Genomic DNA, 20,302 nt, shown 5'->3' on the forward strand with positions numbered 1-20,302 from the left:
TAACACCTCACCAGAAACTCCTCGTACTCCCCCACTGAGCCTGAGAAGGTCTCCCGCTGCGCCATCGCGCTAGCCGGCAGAAGTGGTGAAGGGTGGGTGAGGAGGTACCTCTGGACCAGACTCTCCAGGTCTAGGAAGGGGCCATCGGGACAATGGGCTGTCATCCTTGCGGTATTGGTCCGACCTTCTGTTACATTATAGACAGGCAGGGGACACCGAGATGGACCAGAATGTTCTTTATTGAATGACAGCCCGAGATACAGAGTATGGAGAGAGATCACTGGAGACAGACAGGCGAAGCACTGGATGCTGACAGGAGTAACGCTTGAGGCAGACAGGAGTAACACTGGAGGCAGACAGGAGAATGCTGGAGACAAGGGAAACACTGGAGACAGGAGAAATACGAAATATGCCGAGTGACATAAAGAGTCCTTGATTCAAATGAGGTTGGACACATACTGAGGTGAGTGCAGGTCTTTTCTACTAGCTGTGATTGTGACTAATGGGGAGCAGGAGTGTAGAGCCTGGCAAATCAGTGACATAAATAAGCACTACACTCAGTAAAATAGTACCAAAGGGGTGTTGGGAATGCACAGATGAATTCATCTGTTAACTGAACTTTTGTTTTGTCCCACAATTCTGAGAGCCATTGAACGCAGCACTGACCGGTTTGACCTGTGACCCTAATGTCACCAGGTCAATAAAAGGGTCAGCGATCATTTGTTCTGTCTCTTATTTTCTCCTGGAATCCTTCACTGCAGTGGACAGCTGTGGTTCCTCCCTCTCAGTGTGGCCTGCTCACCAATAAACACCCACCTGAACTCTCTCCTCCTGGCTTCGCCGTGTAATCTGCTCGGAGCAGAAACATGCAGCAGAACCGAAGTCTCCTGATCAACCGCAGCGCTGCGAAGGCCTGTTAGATCTCTGCAACAAAGTTTAGAGCCAACGGCTATTGCACAAAGCCTGTTAGCAAACTTTAGGAAGCACGAAGCAAGTTAACTACGAGCTGTAAACTCTGTAAGGACAACCACGGGCAGAGCGACCGGCTTCCTCCGAACTCTACAAATGGACACTGCACTGCAAAAGATGCTTTCACAGCGGAACCACAATTCTTCCCAGCTTGGCTCGTCTACAACAGACTGACCGCCAGCTAACAGCAGCACCAAAGCCACCTCTCTTTCCCTCCCATGGACGGGGAACGTAACAACTGTGCATAGCATAAAGTAACAGTGTAAATAGCTAAGCAAAGGACTTTTGTACATGTGACGTTACTGATGTGTTTTTCTGAGGTTTTGTTGTTGTGATCTTCTCCATGGTTAACGTGAGGTTAACCATAGTTGTCAGCCACCGCTAAGTTGATGTTAGTTTGTCATGCTCAACACAGACAGAGTCTTTGCATGCTAACTAACTCCTTTTAACTTGGCACCGTTATCCTAAACAGATCATACACATACACCACTCGTTTGGCCATTAAAGACAAAGACACCCCTAACTTTAAAATAAGTAAGTAAGTAACCTTAAAGTTCCCACTGCACATGTTCCTTTGTTTCTGACCACGTGGGTTCATGCTCGTGCACGCGAGACATACAGAGGCAGAACAAAGAAACATGCACACATTCCTTTTGGCAGGCACCCAGACCTGCGCACACACACACACACACACACACACACAAATATACACATCCTTTGTTCTGTAGTTTAGTATTTAGAGTTAGACTTCACATTGTGTGTTTTTGCTTTCTTTATCTTTTAATAAATGCTTGTGTATAATTATGCCGGCTTCTTTAATGTTTCACAAGTGTGAGTCATTTGCCAACCTCTACTATGTTGAACTCCAAATCCTTCAACCTACTAGCTATTGGTGGTAATTCTGGTTATAGTTATTAATTATTAATCTGAGTTCCAAATTGATAGTTTAGTGTATTTTATGAGACTCAATCAATTAATTGGCTATCATTGCTCTTCTTTGAGAAGAGTGGTGCCCCTGAGGACATATTTATTAAAGTTATTTATGCTTATCTTTGATAAACTTGATAGCCAAATTTAATTGATTGCACCTACACAGTTTGGTGCCCCTTTAACCATTGAGAATCCCAACACAGGCAGCTTTAGTATTTAAAGGGAGGTCCTGGTTTATTACGACTTGGGTCTTATTTTCATAGCATTGGCCATTATTTCTATCAGTTATGATAACATTGTACTCACCAAAGTAAATGTTGAGATCTGGGAAGATGTTGACATCACTACAACAAAGTCTGACTCTCCAAGAAACAAGGGCAGTCAGACAATCAGCCATTTTAAGCAAGCAGTTTATCCAAATTATCAATGGCCTAAAACCTTCAATTCAATCAATTTATAAGCTAATGAAACCAACCAAGAACTAGGGTTCCAATGCAGACTCTCCAGTCAGGTCAAGCTTAATGTCAGCACAGTTCTTCCCCACTGCACATTCCAACTTAAAGTCCAGGCAACAGTCAAAGGGATCAGGCAATTACAGTGCAGCCGCCTGCGTCACTTTTTTTGTTTACTTCCTAAATGTTAAGAAGTCTCTGAGTCTTTTGAAGTCATTTCCTTGTTTTAGGGGACTCCTCTTTCTCTCTGAGGGTAAGAAACCAGTCATGAGCAATGTGCACAGTTCCAGATGTGTGCTATATTACCAACTCAGTCTTAACTGGGTCACAGTCTCCATTTTGTCACCTTAACAGAAGGATCACACAATGGTCACACATGCTGTGTACACCAGTTTTGTTTTGTTTTTTATTTTCTTTCACCTCAAATTGAGAATTTTTTAAATCAGACTGACTTTAATATATTTTCTCCCAGATTGTATGCCCCACAAATCTATAAGTAGTTGTGTTTCCTCAAGCAAGCGGTCACTGTCTACCATAGGTTACAGAAAATTGGGGTCTAAAAATGGAGAGAAAATTCAGTTGAGCTGCTCATTGTGCACAGTGCGGTTGTGCTACAAATGGTACTCACAGGTATTCTTTTTGTCCTTTTCTCAGTTTGAAGATGGTTGGAGATGGCAGTTTGGTGAGGTCACCATAGATTCAAAAGATTCAAATATAGCCAGGAAAATTAACTTAAAAGTACTCTTATGTAAGGGAAAATGTACAGCTAGCCAGTCATTATTGCAAAATTTACCCCGACAGGGTGATGAAAGCCTGCAAAAGTTTTTTTGCCACAGGACTTCTTTCTTAGACTCCAGAGTCTATGATCAGAACGGCGCCCATAGCAATGGTCTGTTATTCATAGCAGCGGTCTGCTCTTCAGAAATAACAGACCAGAGAATGCCATAATTGACCAATCAGACATGAGTATTCAACAAAGCCGTGTAATAAAATATTATATATTATTATATACATATACACTGTTGTAGTTGGTTGAGGTGGAGCTTGTTTTTAACTATTTTGTATTGGACTGCAACTGATAAGTATTTTCATTATGGATTAATCTGCTGATTATTTTCTCCATTAATCGATTGTTTGTTTGGTTTGTAAAAATTCTGAAAATAGTGAGAAATGCCGTCACAATGACCCAGAGCACAAAGTGACACCTTCCCAATGCTTGTTTTGTCCAACCAACAGTCCATACCTCAAAATTATTAAAATAAATTGAAATGATTACAATAATTAAAAGGACAAGCAGTTTGAGAAGCTGAAACCATGAAATGTTTTGCATGAAAAATGACTCAAACAAAATAGCCATTCATTTTCTGTCAATCAACTAACAGAGAAATTGATTAATCGACTATTCGTTTCAGCTTTACCTGTATATATAAGCTCTTCATATGTTTATATGTAAACATCTAAATTCATAAAGTAAGTAGTAACTACAGCTGATAAAGCAAATAATTGTAGTGGAGTAAATAGTACAATATTTCTCTCCGAAAATCCTCTGTTCGGTAGTTTACTGCATTAGGAGTTAGACTTCACATTGTGTGTTTTGTTGCTTTGTTTATCTTTTAATAAATGCTTGTGTATAATTATGCCGGTTTCTTTAATGTTGCACAAGAGTGAGTCATTTGCCAACCTCTACTATGTTGAACTCCAAAGCCTTCAACCTACTAGCGTGGTGGTAATTCTAGTTATAGTTGTTAATTTAATTATTAATCTGAGTTCCAAATTGATAGTTTAGTGTATTTTATACTCCATCAATTGATTGGCTATCATTGCTCTTCTTTAAGAAGAGTGGTGCCCCTGAGGACATATTCATTAAAGTTATTTATGATTATCTTTGCTAATTCTGATCGCCATAATTAATTGATCGCACCTACACAAGTGGGTGCCCCCCTTTGAACATTGTAAATCCCAACACCATCCAAAATAAATAACTGTGGATTATACACACCTACAAACACACAGATTGCACATGTGTGCAACACATTCATTTACACCAGCACCCATGGAATGTACAGAACTGCGTGTACATCCGCTACCTGTTGTCCTGCTGTATTCTGCAATTCTCAAGTATATCAGGGACTTTAACCCTTCTTGTCATCACTACCCTACAACATCCCTCAACCTCCAAAGGTAGGTATTCAGGAGGTATCCTTAACGGATGCCTGGACCACCTCAACTGTCTCCGTTTGATGCAAATATAAACAACGAAAACTTTGATTAAAACATACAATGTGATGTGTGTTATAAAATGCCTAGATAAGTGCCCTTGAAATCAAAACAGCAACACTCCTTTTCTCAAGATTTTCCTTGAGATGAGCAGCACAGTAGCTGAAAAAGAAAAGGTATCTTTCAAGTGGATATGTTACTGAAACAAACACAAAAATGCCTTTCTCTGTTTACAGATCTCTGCTGCAGGAAATATTCTCTGCCGTGATAATTCCCCGTGCCTGTGTCATAAAAGCTTTGTGAGTTTTTTTGAGTTTAGGGCCTATAGGAAGCCCAGGGCCCCCAGCCAACTCAAGCAAGCTGCTCTCAGTGAGTGAAACCAGAGAAAAGGCAATGCTCATAGGAGCAGGGATAGTGACTCAAAGATACCCATTCACCAGCCATACACTCTTCCCAGGGGTGTGAGCCATACAAGCAGGACTATACAAAGCTCACACATTGTCTGTTGTTACTTAAATAGAGTTATTAATCCATATTAATCCTGTTATTGATTTTAGTATGCTCAGTAAATTGTTGACACAATCTCTGACCTTATCGACTTTTGAGAAGTTGGGAGTTTGTTCAAAAACAGTGTTTGCACTGACCAACAACCTTATCATTAACCTCTCACACGCAAATATATCCATCACTTTGTACTGTGGTCATTAATCATCTTGTGAGAACTAATTCACTGAACGTTTGTAGTTCCACATTTAAAATAGTACTTTTGAGAGATTCTGGGTATTCGTCAGCAGTCAGCAGTAGCTCCAGGAAGGTCACACCAGAACACATCAGACAGCGAAGAAAAAGAGAAAATGTACTTACAAAGAGCCTAATCTCTCTGGTACATACTCTGCTATGAGGAAAACGTCCTCCCTGTAAGTATGTTTAAGAGTGGGGAAATATTCTGATTATTGCCACTGTCAAATAAACACCGTAAAAGTATTAAGTAATCAATCAGTATACCTCATTTAACATATTCTTCAATTTACATATGTATTATGCATGTATGTATATAGCATAATCTGGTTGTAGTCAGAAATATTCTCAGTATAGTTTGCCATTAGGGCAAAATGATGCTATGATTAGCAGTCATGGGAAAATACAACCCATATTTCAGAGCAACAGCAAAATATAAGTTGCTTTGGGCAAAAGCATCTGCCAAATTAATGTAATTTGTAATTGTTCACATTACAACAAAGATTGCTCACCACATATGCTCATAAAAAATTTGCAACGCTATTTTTTAGGGATATCGGTCCACCACTCTGGTCTAAACTGAAACATCTCGACAACTATTGCCATGCAGACATTCACGGTTCCCAGAGGATACATACCCTATAAAGTCTTTGGTGATCCCCTGACTTTTCCCGTACGGCCTCCATGAGGTTAACAGTTGTAGTTTAGAGTGAAATATCTGGATAACTATTGGATGAATTGCCATGAAATTTGGTACAGACATTCATGTTCCCCAGAGGAGGAAAAAAAAGTTTGTCCTCTGACCTTTTATCTAGCATCATCATCAAATTTGTCCAATACTTTGGTTTATGATCAAATACCTGCAAAACTAATGACATCCATATCAGCCTCTGTACTTTGTGTTTAGTGCTCATTAGCAAATGTTAGCATGCTAACAAGCTAAACTAAAATGGTAAACACAATACCTGTTACACCAACAGGCTAGCATTATCACTGTGAGAATGTTAGTATGCTGATGTGAGCATTTTGCTCAAAGCATCACTGTGCCTATGTATAGCCTAACAGAGCAGCTAACGTGGCTGTAGACTCTTACATTGTTAAAGTGTTTGCTGGCGAGCAGTCTCCTTCCCTGCCTTGTCGTTGTCTGAACTCATGATCAAATGTTGTCTTATGCATCGTGTTCAGTACGGGCATGTATCATTCCTGTGAATCCCTCGTACTGGTTATACACAAAATGAGTCCTGTGCAGAAAAGGTGGACTAACTTTGTTCTGTCAATTTTGTTAACACCTCAACCCTCAATTTTCCTAATCCTATTTCTTGCCTCTATGTGTCCTTCCGGATAATAACTGAACTATTGTTGGGGTTACTGCGAATCATGTAAAAGCCTTAATCTAACTATTACCATAATCTGGATTTTCACAATAATCGAGTTGTTTGTGAATGTTCTGTGTGAATATTGCTTTCAAGTATTATATGACTCATGTTTGACTGAAATAACCCCACCGCCTGCTGCCTGTCCCCTGCTGCCCTCCCAATAGAACATCATACACTAACCAATATGAATATTAAGACCCCGTAATCTCTCTGTGTGGGCTTTCTCTGGGTGCAGGGGAAAAGTCCAACTGTCAGTGCCCTACACCTCACAGTGTGTGAGTCATTTAGCACATTAAACAATTAGGCTCTGAAAAGGGCCCCCCCCCCTCGTGTTCCCCCATGTTCAACAATGGGAATACACATATGTCAATGTGCATACAGGCTGACATAACCATGCACAAGTGAAAATGAATAGATTACCTGTGCTGTACATGCCAAAAGACACTCATACAGTGCGTACATCAAATGCGAAATGTGGAGAGTGGATAAAGTGGGAAAAAGCAGTGATAGTGGGGGTGAAGGGGGCTGATGATGCGTGGGGGTTTTGGTGGGGGCAAAACAGCAGAGAGGGTTTAGCAGCAGCTGCCCAGAGAGTGACTGTATGAGAGGGAGACAGAGAAATAAAGAGCGAGGGAAGGCGGAATGGAGGGAGGGAGGATGGAGAGAGGGAAAACCGAGGGAGGAACAGGAGGTAGGAAGGGGACTAGTCTTAGCTGTCAATCAAGAAGAGTGGATGAAGGAGTAAGAGGAGGAGGCAGAGCTACACTCCAAAAAATGCAAAAATTGTCAATTAGCTTAATGCATATCAAGTCTTTTTGTGAAAACAAATCCACTGGGATGAAAAAAGAATGTATTAGTTAAAGCACAATGTCTCTATCTATTGTAACATACTTGCTGGGTGTGCCAGTGTTCTTTTCCTGCTTATTTTGAGGAAATATGTGATATCTAGATGTTATATGACAAAATGACTAATTAATATGCCTCTTTTTTGCAGTGTGGATGGCTTCCGAGCTCCTGGTCCCACCAGCTGCCAGCAGTGTCATAGGGTTAGTGGGGCCTCGAGCCACACAGATAATCAGCTTTATTAGTGCTGCCGCTAAAACCAATTTAAGAGCAGACTAGAGGGATCAGACGGGCCAGCTGTCCACACCAGCGCCTCGGCAGGCACCCTGGCCCCAACCCACACAAAACACCAAAACAACAACGAGCCAACTGTGTGAGCCAATTCAACTGTGTGAGCAGGCTTATTACCATATTTCAAACACTGCCTCAGAGGATGTAAATTAAACACCACAATTACAAAATCTGTTGATACTCATTGATACATTTGAGATGATTCATTTAAAAATTATAAAAATATTTGAAATTTTGTGGAAGCAGTTATTGAAAGTAAGTAAGTAGGATTTGTTGTGGGTTTTTAACATTAATTGAGTTTGTGTTAGCTCCAGGGTGGCATAGCACTGACACATGATTTTTTACAAATCACACCGCTTCCAGTTCTTTCCACAGGCCAACTAACTCATCAACGCAATCATTACATCTTCGCCTCATTAACAAGTCCATGACCCTGACAGTGACCCACCACCAGCCTCATGACCTCATGGTGTTTCCTCTCCACGTACAGTCCATCTCCCAGCCAGCCTCCACTGCTAATTACAGAGTGGTGAAAGGAGGCTAACTCCATATTAGACAGGGCAAGCATGCAACAGTCAGCTGCAGGCACAATTTCAACCTTACGTCACATTTCTGTCTGGGTTGAGAATGAGACAGTGGGAAGGACTGGTAAAGATTATCTGGTCTGGTCACAATCTCAGTCACAGCCGCATCCTTTAGAGGCCAGGTCTCGTCCACTGAGACAGAGGTTTCAGGGCCAGATTAGCCAGGAAAGGGCAAGTGAAAAACAGGACACCGTAATGCATTGCCCCCCGATAATCAGGTCACCAAGACAGTTGAACACCCAATTTGCTCACAATCACAAACAAATCACTCGCTTACCTTTTTCGATTTACATTGAGGGAAAAACTCACCAAGCACTCACATGTGGATGCAAAAGGGTTGCCCCATCTCCAGAAATACCCTCAATATCAGGGTCAGCCTTGTGCACGTGAGCATTGTTCAGTGAAAAAGTGTTGACGCATGACGAGCTAATGACTGGTTGATATAGAATATACGGTACATTGGTCACAGTCAAAATCTTCCGCTGCTGATCAAAGAGCCCAACCGGAAAATCAAACAATTTTCCACTTGTCCTATTCCAATCCAATCGCTCCTCCCAAAAATCACAATCACACACAATTCATTTGCGGAAAATTGTAAATGTTTTTCTTACAAAATGTAATGAGGAAATGTTTTTGCTGTACTATCTGCAAAATTTCATTTTTCCCCTCTAATATCCTTTCCTAATGAATAATTAAAGGATAGTCGGATAGGATTGTCACTATAATCATGATTCCTTTCTGTTGACAAAATAAAAAATTGATCATGGATTTGGATTCAATAAAATGCTACAGTATTGAACCTAAACTGACTATACTGAATACTGACTATGAAGCGATCGGTGGAGACAGTGAACCAGGTGAAGTGAAGGTGATGTTTTAGACTCAAGTAAAAAGTAGAAAAAGTGGAAACATTTCCACCTGCTTTGTCCACAGCTGTTGTTGTTACAACCACAGCGCACAGTAAGCTAATAGCGAATTGTTACGAACAAGCTAAAACGAAGCTGTCTGTATGTAGTTTAACAGTTTGTCACACTCTGTTATTGGCCAGTTCTTTGAAACTTAGCTGCTGCCTGAGATGGCTCCAAACCAGCCCCTCCTCCGAGGACAGGAGGAAGGACTGATCTGACTGATGTCTGTGTTCTTCACTCTTTCTAATCTTCACTCAGTATTTTGATGTCAGGAATATTAGGTTACACATTTTACTGACATTTTAAATTTGTCTCCAGTGAGATATCATTGAGTTTATATAGTGCATTTGCTGTTGTGAACTTCACTGTTGCTTCTCTAGAAACAATATATGGTTATATTTTAAATATTCAATTCTACTCATGTTCAGAATTTTTTTTAAATGATAAAAAAGCAATTCTTTAGTAATGAAAAAGAAAGTAAGAGTACTGATAAGATTAAGATACATCCTAACGATGCCCTTCTAGTTTAGTTATTTTTTTTGCCCTAACCAGTAGCAAGGGATATATCTGTCCCGCCGATGTCATTTTCAGTCGACACTGACCAGTTGCTAGGAGCAGTAAACGTTTTTCTTGACAATCAAATAAATATGTTAATTTGTTACGAGATGTTATGTCTGTAAGTCGACTTACAAGAACCTGCACATTTGCGTCAGTCTCAATGGCTTGTTGCCATTTTTCTGTTATCTTTTTTCATGGCTGTAGCTAGGAAGCTAGCTAGTTAAGTAGGTAGATGACACCCCCATTCTTAATCCTGCTGAGCTTTGATTGGACAGTTGTTTCCCTAACCTGGGGAAACAGTTGTCAGTGGGCACAGCGCAAGGCTTTTTTGCATCACTGAATGAATCTTTTGAATTGAGCAAATCCCTCATTTCTTTATGCATCATTGAGAGAAGCTGTTATTAAATGTGAAATTTGTTATAGATTTTTATATTCCTCTCAAGTAAATGCAGCATGATAATATGCACCACTGTATAGTAGGCCTGCATGAAAAATGGCATTTACCTGACACTTGCTGTTCTTGTTCAGTAAGTAACCATTTCAGTCTCCCTTTTGAAATCATGGTTCATCACATTGTGTAAAGTGTGGTGTAAAAGCTCAGTTTAGCTTCCTGTAGAAAAATATGTTTGAACATCCTTTGTATAAAGGGAGTTTGAAAAAGTATGAAAAATACTGATGGTCATCCATCTATCAAAAGTCTTTCACCTGAAAAAGGATGAAGAATAAAGATACCTTTTCTTCTTTCTCTGAAACTAGAATGGAATTTCTGATTTCTTTTCCTACTTTGTTGTGATAACATGCAAGATAACACTTTTGTCTATGAGGTGGGGAAAAAATTAAGCAACTATAAACCTTCAATATCAGCATAATCCTAAATATGTTAACACCTATTAGAAACATTAACAATCCATCAGGGAACCATTAGAATCCAAAACTTTGGTTATACATGACAGGCCCAAACTCCAGCAGCAATGCCCAAGAGGAAAGCAGGGGTGCAGCCATGAATGATCTGTGTGTGTGTGTGTGTGTGTGTGTGTGTGTGTGTGTGTGGCTGTGTCCATGCACACACATAGCAGCTTGTTTTCCAGACATCCATGTGTGGGATTATGTATATACATGCCATGGTTTCATTCATGTATGTGTGTGAGCGCTTGTTCTCATGCACTTGCATGCTTGCATTTGTGTGTGTGTGTGTGTGTGTGTGTGTGTGTGTGTGTGCGTGTGCCTGTGCTTGTGCGTGAGTTAAGGATCTGAACGGCAGGTTCTTAGAAAACCAGGAGCACAGATCTCACTTAATCTGCAGTTAACGGCTGTTTAAACAACCTCCATAAATGTTTAATGTTGCTGCCCATGCCCTATTGAATGGGAGGCATTTTACTTCATGCAAAAACAGGCCGTCAGGGGCCTCAAGGGCCCCCCTGACTTGCATTTAATGTGTGTAAGAAAGCAGCCATTATCAGCCTTACAATGACACAATTCACTGTAGCTGTGTGTCTGCTATCCCATTAGGTTTGTATCAGGGCCCCAGTCCTGCTGATGGCTGTCTAATTGGAAGAGTTCGACAAGAGCTAATGTCTAAAGAATCGATGCGTTCACATTAGACTGTACACAACGCGTTTCCTCCGGAAATGCTTCACATAAAAGATTCGATGGAGCAGAGTCAGATGGACAGAAAATAGGAGATGAGTGTTCCTGCTCACAACCTGGATGATATTTAGTTGATTTTGTCTTTGGTATTGCTCTGTATTTGGTCTTAGCTGAATTAACATTTTATTACAGAATTTGTTTTGCAGGTGTTTTTTATTTTTTTATTTTCTTACTCCATCATAACTCAGAGCTAGTCTTTTTACATTTAAAAAGTAAAAGAACAAAATTGAAATTAGAAATTATTATACAAACCTTTTGCAAGATCAAACACATTAAAGCTTTATTGAAACTGTGATTTTAATGTAATTTTTCCTTTTACTAAAATATTAGTTGTTAAGTTGAATTTTTTTTCAGTTTTAATAGATCAATAAAACCATGATGGGACATAAATGTTTTGAAGCACCATACTGCAGCAGGCCTTAAATAACTAAAACAAATCTGAAACTGTACAAAACCATATTTAGATATATTTCGTAGATGAGAAGATCTAAACAGCTCTCGTATCTGATCGTTAAATATGAAAAAACTACAGCCAGAGGATGGTTAGCCTAACTTAGCTAACCACCAGCCACAAGTTAACCATATGTTGTGGTTTTACATATCGTTTTGTTGCTATTTATTTTTATTTATTTATTAGTTTATTTCTTGGCTGGGCGTAGTGACTGGTGCCAGGCTAGCTGTTCTGTCTGTTTCCAGTCTTTAGGCTAAGCTAAGCTAACCGTCTCCTGGCGGTGGCATCATATGAGAGTGGCATCTCATCTAAATCTCAGCAAGAAAATGAATGAGTGGATTTCCCAAAATTTTTAACCATTTCTTGATATGAGTTCTTTTTTCTGTCATTCAACAAAAATAAACTTTCTTCCTTCCTTCATTGTCAGTATTGTTTTATAGATTGGGTATAAGGAAGTATTTTATCTTCAGGTTTGGAAAATTGAGAAAAACAATCACCTCCGGAAATGTCTTAAATGAAAAGTGTATAAAAGTAGTATCTGTATTCACACACATATGTCAAGCTCATACGCACACTCGCTTGCATTATTATATGGATCACATTCAAAGTTTGTAACCCCTGATCTTTGGAGACCTTTGAACATAAAAACAGTAAGAAAATGGGTCTCTGCTAAAACTGCTGTTGAGGATACTCACACACACACACACACACACACACACACACAGTCAGTGGTGTGTTTAGAATGATGACCAGTGTATTTAACAGGGCAGGACTCCCTCCACTCCGGGGGAGCACAGTGATTTACTGTTCCTTTCAGCAGTGTTATAAACGCTGCTCCATTCCTTAATGAGCCTCTGACATGCTGCATGTTTCTAGCGTGTTTTCCTTTCGCTCAGTGGCGACGGCTGCCTGATTGCTGCCCCCATTAAGAGGGCATTCCCACTGACACCCGCATGCGCCTTCAGCCATATGCACTCAGGCATTACAAGCAATCAACTAAGGCTAGGTAATAAGGGCACCTGCCATGCCACTGGGTGAAAACAAACACATCATCCCAGAGCCAAGAGGATATAGATAGTACATTTTAAAAGTATGCCCATTAGTGTGAAAAAAGGTTATTTTTTAAGTCTTTTTTAGTATTTTTCAGACAGTTCAGTGTTTTTATTCATTAGCAGCATTAGCACATTCTGTGTGTGTTCCAATCACATGAGAGGCCAGAAACGGCTCTGTCTTGAAACAGTAACCAGCTTATAGCTCCTATAATGTGATTATTTGGCCTCTCACTCCTATGTATTCTCTGTTCTCAGTATCAAGGCCATGGCTGTATGCGCACTTACCTATACAAACACATTGCAATACTAAAGCCTGAGTATCAAAAAAAGTACACAGCACAGCAGTAGTAACAACAAATAGAAGCAAATGCTTAGTCTGGCAAGTTATATCAGGTAAGACGATTACACAATCTACTGGGATACTTTAACATTCAACCTAATGGGTGTCAGCGTGTACAGTTTTTGTCTAAATTAAACAAACACTTTGCTCAGTCTGGACATGTTGTTGGGAAATGATTTACACTCACCCCAAGGATGTGTTGGACATAGACATGCTGGTGCTCCATTGATTCTCCTAATCCATGGAATTATAAAAAGAAAAAAATACATAAAAATCATCCTTTCAATATTCTGATGTCCCAATCATGCATATATAACCTGCCCCCATACACACACACACACACAGTCCAAAGATTTGGACACACAGCCAGTGTAGAAGCCAGTCCAGCACAAAGGCAGGTGGTGACTGACTGACAGCTGCCAGCACAACAACTGATAACCAAGATCTGCACGCCACCAGTTGCAGCTGGACCAATGGGATGTGGCAGCAACTGTAGCTGGGTCGGCCCAGGCTCATTCACTAAAACCAAGGACTCCACTCTGAGGACCACAGATCCCAATGTGCCCCAGTTTCCCACTCCTGCGTGACCAAATCCCCTCTCTAGGTCTGTCTGGACCTGCCACACACAGTCCCAAGGATGCTGTCCAGACGCCATAAAATGCTTGCACTCTCTCCTCACAAGCCTGGATTATTCTTTAACCGCCTGGACCTCCGGACGAAGGCACAATGTGCAAGTTTGGAAACAATTCACTTAGAATTAAATTAATTCAGGAAGTACATTTTCCTTCAAATTTGAAAGCTGAAGATCTTAACTATGCTTTTGTGTATGATCATTTGTATGTGAATTGGTATGATGTGTACAATGTATGAATATAAGAATATATACACATGTGCATATTCCAGGTTTTGCAAGTATCGCATAGCATTTGCTATTTGCTGGATGCTTTTAACCAAGTATGTATCTATTTTTACCCCACACCAATGAAACATTTAATTAACTAAAGCCAATAAAATGCTAAAAGCATACCTATGCTAATGCATATTTTTGTGTGTGTACGTGTGTGTGTATGTGTGTGTGTGTGTGTGTGTGTGTGTGTGTGTGTGTGTTATGAAGAGGAGGTGGCTAGTGGCAGACTGCTTAATAAGCATTAAGGAATGGATAGTGAGGGTGCTTTGCCTTAGCCTGCACATCACATGAGCTAATCCCCCCTTCTGCAGACTGACTGCTGCTTTGGCCAATTTGACCTCAGCCTTTTGAAAGGAAACAGCAAGCTACACATGATGACTTGTGCTAATAAAAGATTTTGTTCATATGCTTCTTGAAGATCTCATAAGATCACAAGATCTCATAAAAGCAATAACGGACAAAAAGAGGTGCTGGACCATAAGCCATCCTGGGACCTCTCTCTCTCCCCTGCTGTCATTTCATCCATCCATCCATCCATCCATTTTCTTCCGCTTATCCGGGGCCGGGTCGCGGGGGCAGCAGTCTAAGCAGGGACTCCCAGACTTCCTTCGCTCCAGACACTTCCTCCAGCTCATCCGGGGGGATCCCGAGGCGTTCCCAGGCCAGCCGAGAGACATAGTCCCTCCAGCGTGTCCTGGGTCTTCCCCGGGGCCGCCCCCCGGTGGGACATGCCCAGAACACCTCCCGAGGAGGCGTCCAGGAGGCATCCGGATCAGATGCCCTAGCCACCTCAGCTGGCTCCTCTCGACGTGGAGGAGCAGCGGCTCTACTCCGAGCTCCCCGTGTGACTGAGCTCCTCACCCTATCTCTAAGGGAGCGCCCAGCCACTCGGGCGGAGGAAGCCCATTTCGGCCGCTTGTATCCGCGATCTTGTCCTTTCGGTCACTACCCAGAGCTCATGACCATAGGTGAGGGCAGGAGCGTAGATTGACCTGTAAATCGAGAGCTTTGTCTTTCGACTCAGCTCCTTCTTCACCACAACGGTCCGATACAGCGCCCGCATCACTGCAGACGCTGTACCGATCCGCCTGTCAATCTCACGCTCCATCCGTCCCTCACTCGTGAACAAGACCCCGAGATACTTGAACTCCTCCACTTGAGGCAAGGACTCCCCACCTACCCGAAGAGAGCAAACCACCTTTTTCCGGTCAAGAACCATGGCCTCAGATTTGGAAGAGCTGATTCTCATCCCAGCTGCTTCACACTCGGCTGCAAACCGTCCCAGTGCATGCTGCAGGTCCTGGTTTGAAGAAGCCATCAGAACGACATCATCTGCAAACAGCAGAGATGAGATCCTGTGGTTCCCAAACCGACTCCCTCCCGCCCCTGACTGCGCCTAGAAATTCTGTCCATATAAATTATGAACAGAACCGGTGACAAAGGGCAGCCCTGGCGGAGTCCAACATGCACCGGAAACAGGTCTGACTTACTGCCGGCAATGCGAACACAGCTCCTGCTCGGTTATACAGGGACCGGACAGCCCTTAGCAAAGGGCCCCGGACCCCATACTCCCAGAGCACTCCCCACAAAGCGCCCGGGGCACACGGTCGAATGCCTTCTCCAGATCCACAAAGCACATGTGGACTGGTTGGGCAAACTCCCATGAACCCTCGAGCACCCGATGGAGAGTATAGAGCTGGTCCAGTGTTCCACGACCGGGACGAAAACCACTCTGCTCCTCCTGGATCCGAGGTTCGACTACCGAGGGACCACCACCCCGGTCTGCCAGTCCAGAGGCACTGTCCCAGACCGCCACGCGATGTTGCAGAGACGTGTCAGCCAAGACAGTCCCACAACATCCAGAGACTTAAGATACTCAGGACGGATCTCATCCACCCCTGAAGCCTTGCCACCAAGGAGCTTGCCAACAACCTCAGTGACTTCGGCCAGGGATGAGTCCGACTCCGGGTCCCCAGCCTCCGCTTCCTCTTCGGAAGACGTGACAGCGGGATTGAGGAGATCCTCAAAGTATTCCTTCCACCGTCCGACAACATCCCCAGTCGAGGTCAACAGCTCTCCACCCGCACCGTACACGGTGTTGGTGAAGCACTGCTTCCCCCTCCTGAGCCGTCGGACGGTTTGCCAGAATTTCTTTGAGGCCGACCGATAGTCCTCCTCCATGGCCTCTCCGAACCTCTCCCAATCCTGAGTTTTTGCCTCTGTGACCGCACGGGCTGCAGCACGCGCTTAGCCTGCCGGTACCTGTCAGCTGCCTCGGGAGTCCCACGAGCCAACAAGGCCCGATAGGACTCCTTCTTCAGCCTGACGGCATCCCTTACTTCCGGCGCCCACCACCGGGTTCGGGATTGCCGCCGCGACAGGCACCAGAAACCTTGCGACCACAGCTACGAGCCGCTGCATCGACAATGGAGGTGGAAAACATGGTCCACTCGGACTCAATGTCCCCAGCCTCCCCCGGGATCTGGGATAAGCTCTCCCGGAGGTGTGAGTTGTAGACCCTGCTGACAGAGGGCTCCGCCAGACGTTCCCAGCAGACCCTCACGATACGCTTGGGCCTGCCAAGTCTGTCCGGCTTCCTCCCCTGCCAGCGGATCCAACTCACCACCAGGTGGTGATCGGTTGACAGCTCCGCCCCTCTCTTCACCCGAGTGTCCAAGACACGCGGCCGGAGGTCAGATGATACGACAACAAAGTCGATCATCGACCTCCGGCCTAGGGTGTCCTGGTGCCACGTGCACTGATGGACACCCTTGTGCTTGAACATGGTGTTAGTTATGGACAAACTGCAACTAGCACAGAAGTCCAACAACTGTACACCGCTCGGGTTCAGATCAGGGGGGCCGTTCCTTCCGATTACCCCTCTCCAGGTGTCACTGTCGTTGCCCACGTGGGCGTTGAAGTCCCCCAGTAGAACAACGGAGTCCCCGGGCGGTGCACTATCTAGTACCCCTCCCAGGGACCCCAAGAAGGCCTGGTACTCTGCACTGCCGTTCGGCCCATAGGCCGCCACAACAGTGAGAGACCTGTCCCCCACCCGGAGGCGGAGGGACGCGACCTCTCGTTCACCGGGTAAACTCCAACACGTGACGGCTGAGCTGTGGGGCTATGAGCAGGCCCACACCAGCCCGCCGCCTCTCCCCGCAGGCAACGCCAGAGAAATGGAGCGTCCAGCCCCTCTCGAGGAGACGGGTTCCAGAGCCCAGGCTGTGCGTGGAGGCGAGGCCGACTATATCTAGCCGGTAACGCTCAACCTCCCGCACAAGCTCAGGCTCCTTTCCCCAGCGAAGTGACATTCCATGTCCCTAGAGCCAGTTTCTGTGTCCGGAGATCTGGTCGCCGAAGCTCCTGCCTTCGACTGCCGCCCAGATCTCTCTGCACCGGCCCCTTACGGATCTTCCTGCGGGTGGTGGGTCCACGGGAGGACGGCCCCGCGTCGCTCCTTCGGGCTGTGCCCGGCCGGGCCCCGTGGGGAAAGGCCCGGCCACCAGGCGCTCGCCGTCGAGCACCCACCCCAGGCCTGGCTCCAGGGTGGGGCCCCGGTAGCGCCAATCCGGGCGGCGTAACTGGCCTTGATTGACAATTCATAGGGGGCTTCTGAACCGCTCTTAGTCTGACCCGTCACCCTGGACCTGTTTGCCATGGGTGACCCTACCAGGGGCATAAAGCCCCAGACAACATAGCTCCCAGGGTCATTCGGGTACTCAAACCCCTCCACCACGTTAAGGTGGCGGTTCAAGGAGGAGGCTGTCATTTCAATTCAATTCAATTCAATTCAATTTTATTTAAATAGCGCCAATTCATAACAGAAGTTATCTCATTGCACTTTTCCTATAGAGCAGATCTAGACCGTACTCTTTAGAGTACTCTGGGAGTACTCTTTATATATATACATATAAATATATATCTAAATATAAATACAGTGGTGTGAAAAAGTGTTTGCCCCCTTCCTGATTTCTTATTTGTTTGCATGTTTGTCACACTTAAATGTTTCAGATCATCAAACAAATTTAAATATTAGTCAAAGATAACACAAGTAAACACAAAATGCAGTTTTTAAATGAAGGTTGTTATTATTAAGGGCAAACAAAATCCAAACCTATATGGCCCTGTGTGAAATAGTGATTGCCCCCTACTTGTTAAAGCATAACTGTGGTTTATCACACCTGAGTTCAATTTCTCTAGCCACACCCAGGACTGATTACTGCCACACCTGTTCTCTATCAACAAATCACTTAAATAGGACCTGCCTGACAAAGTGAAGTGGACCAAAAGATCTTCAAAAGCTAGACATCATGCCGAGATCCAAAGAAATCAGGAAATCAGGAACAAATGAGAAAGAAAGTAATTGAGATCTATCAGTCTGGAAAAGGTTATAAAGCCATTTCTAAAGCTTTGGGACTCCAGCGAACCACAGTGAGAGCCATTATCCACAAATGGCGAAAACATGGAACAGTGGTGAACCTTCCCAGGAGTGGCCGACCAACTAAAGTTACCCCAAGAGCGCCGCGACGACTCATCCAAGAGGTCACAAAAGACCCCACAACAACATCCAAAGAACTGCAGGCCTCATTTGCCTCAGTTCATGACTCCACCATAAGAAAAAGACTGAGTTCCAAGACGAAATCCACTGCTGAGCAAAAAGAACATTAAGGCTCGTCTGATTTTTGCCAGAAAACATCTTGATGATCCCCGAGACTTTTGGGAAAATACTCTGTGGACTGACGAGACAAAAGTTGAAAGTTTTTGGAAGGTGTGTGTCCCATTACATCTGGCATAAAAGAAACACCGCATTTCAGAAAAAGAACAGTAAAATATGGTGGTGGTAGTCTGGGGCTGTTTTGCTGCTTCAGGACCTGGAAGACTTGCTGTGATAAATGGAACCATGAATTCTGCTGTCTACCAAAAACTCCTGAAGGAGAATGTCCGGCCATCTGTTGACCATGACCATGACCTCAAGCTGAAGCGAACTTGGGTTCTGCAGCAGGACAATGATCCAAAACACACCAGCAAGTCCACCTCTGAATGGCTGAAGAAGAACACTTTTTCATACTACTGTATATATATATATATATATATGTGTGTGTGTGTGTGTGTGTGTGTGTTTGTGTGTGTGTGTTTTCAAAGGCATCAATGGGATTGTGTTGTGGAGCTCAAATTATTGAAAAATGACTTTAAAAAATCAAAAGCAATCTCTTTTCATAAACTGTGTCCTGTTATGGGAGCTATTTCTTCAATAGAAAGTAGTTTCAATAACAACTGTTTCTAATAACTGGGACACAGTTCCAATGCCCAGTTGAAGGATTTAGTAAAATGTCCCATTACAAAGTATTGTCACAGCCATGTAGCTTGGACAGAGTTAAAACATTTTAAACCAGACTATAAACCCAACCTCTGAGACACAGAAAGAGAGAAAGAGGTGATGTGCATGAAGTTGTAGTGTGTGTGTGTGTGTGTGTGCGTGCGTGTAAACTTATACCTGCATGTCCTCAAGGGGGTACCACACACTACCATGACACTGCTCTCTGAGGAGTTGCTGCATATTGAAATCTGAAATATGTGTCGCATCATGACCAAAACACAGAACAATGCCTTTACAATTCACCTGTTATTGATACTACAGGGGGACACAAAGGAACAAGAAGGCAAATAATAACATATAGGAGATGTAAGATGGGCACTGTTTCACAACAGAGACCTTTCTGGCCTCTCACACGATTGGAACAAAGACACAGAACATATCACTACTGAATAAAACAGACTGTCCTCACCAGAAAAACGTCCTATATGGACACATCCCTCAACTGCCACCGGTAGGGGTGCTAATTTAGGAAACGCTCCTGCGGGTCATATTAGAGGGTAGGAACAAATAACCTATGTGGTTGTATGGGTTGGAGGACTTGTTGGGATAAAAATATTGAACTCTAAAAAAGACTTCAAAAGAACCTTACTTTCATATCAGTTGGCATACATTTTGAAATTTATCTCAGCTTTTATTGGCTTTGGGAAGATGAAAATCAT

General features: G+C 43.5%; 1 long non-coding RNA gene across 1 annotated transcript in view; it reads right to left on the minus strand.

The window, feature by feature from the left end:
* Positions 1-13,857, minus strand: part of LOC122885490 — a 41,252-nt gene extending 27,395 nt beyond the window's left edge. The window contains exon 1 of the long non-coding RNA XR_006380122.1: positions 13,544-13,857. This is a non-coding gene — a long non-coding RNA (uncharacterized LOC122885490). The remainder of the gene's footprint in view (positions 1-13,543) is intronic.
* Positions 13,858-20,302: the final 6,445 nt, after the last annotated feature.

Source organism: Siniperca chuatsi, linkage group LG12 (assembly GCF_020085105.1).
Source record: "Siniperca chuatsi isolate FFG_IHB_CAS linkage group LG12, ASM2008510v1, whole genome shotgun sequence".
NCBI lineage: Eukaryota > Metazoa > Chordata > Actinopteri > Centrarchiformes > Sinipercidae > Siniperca > Siniperca chuatsi.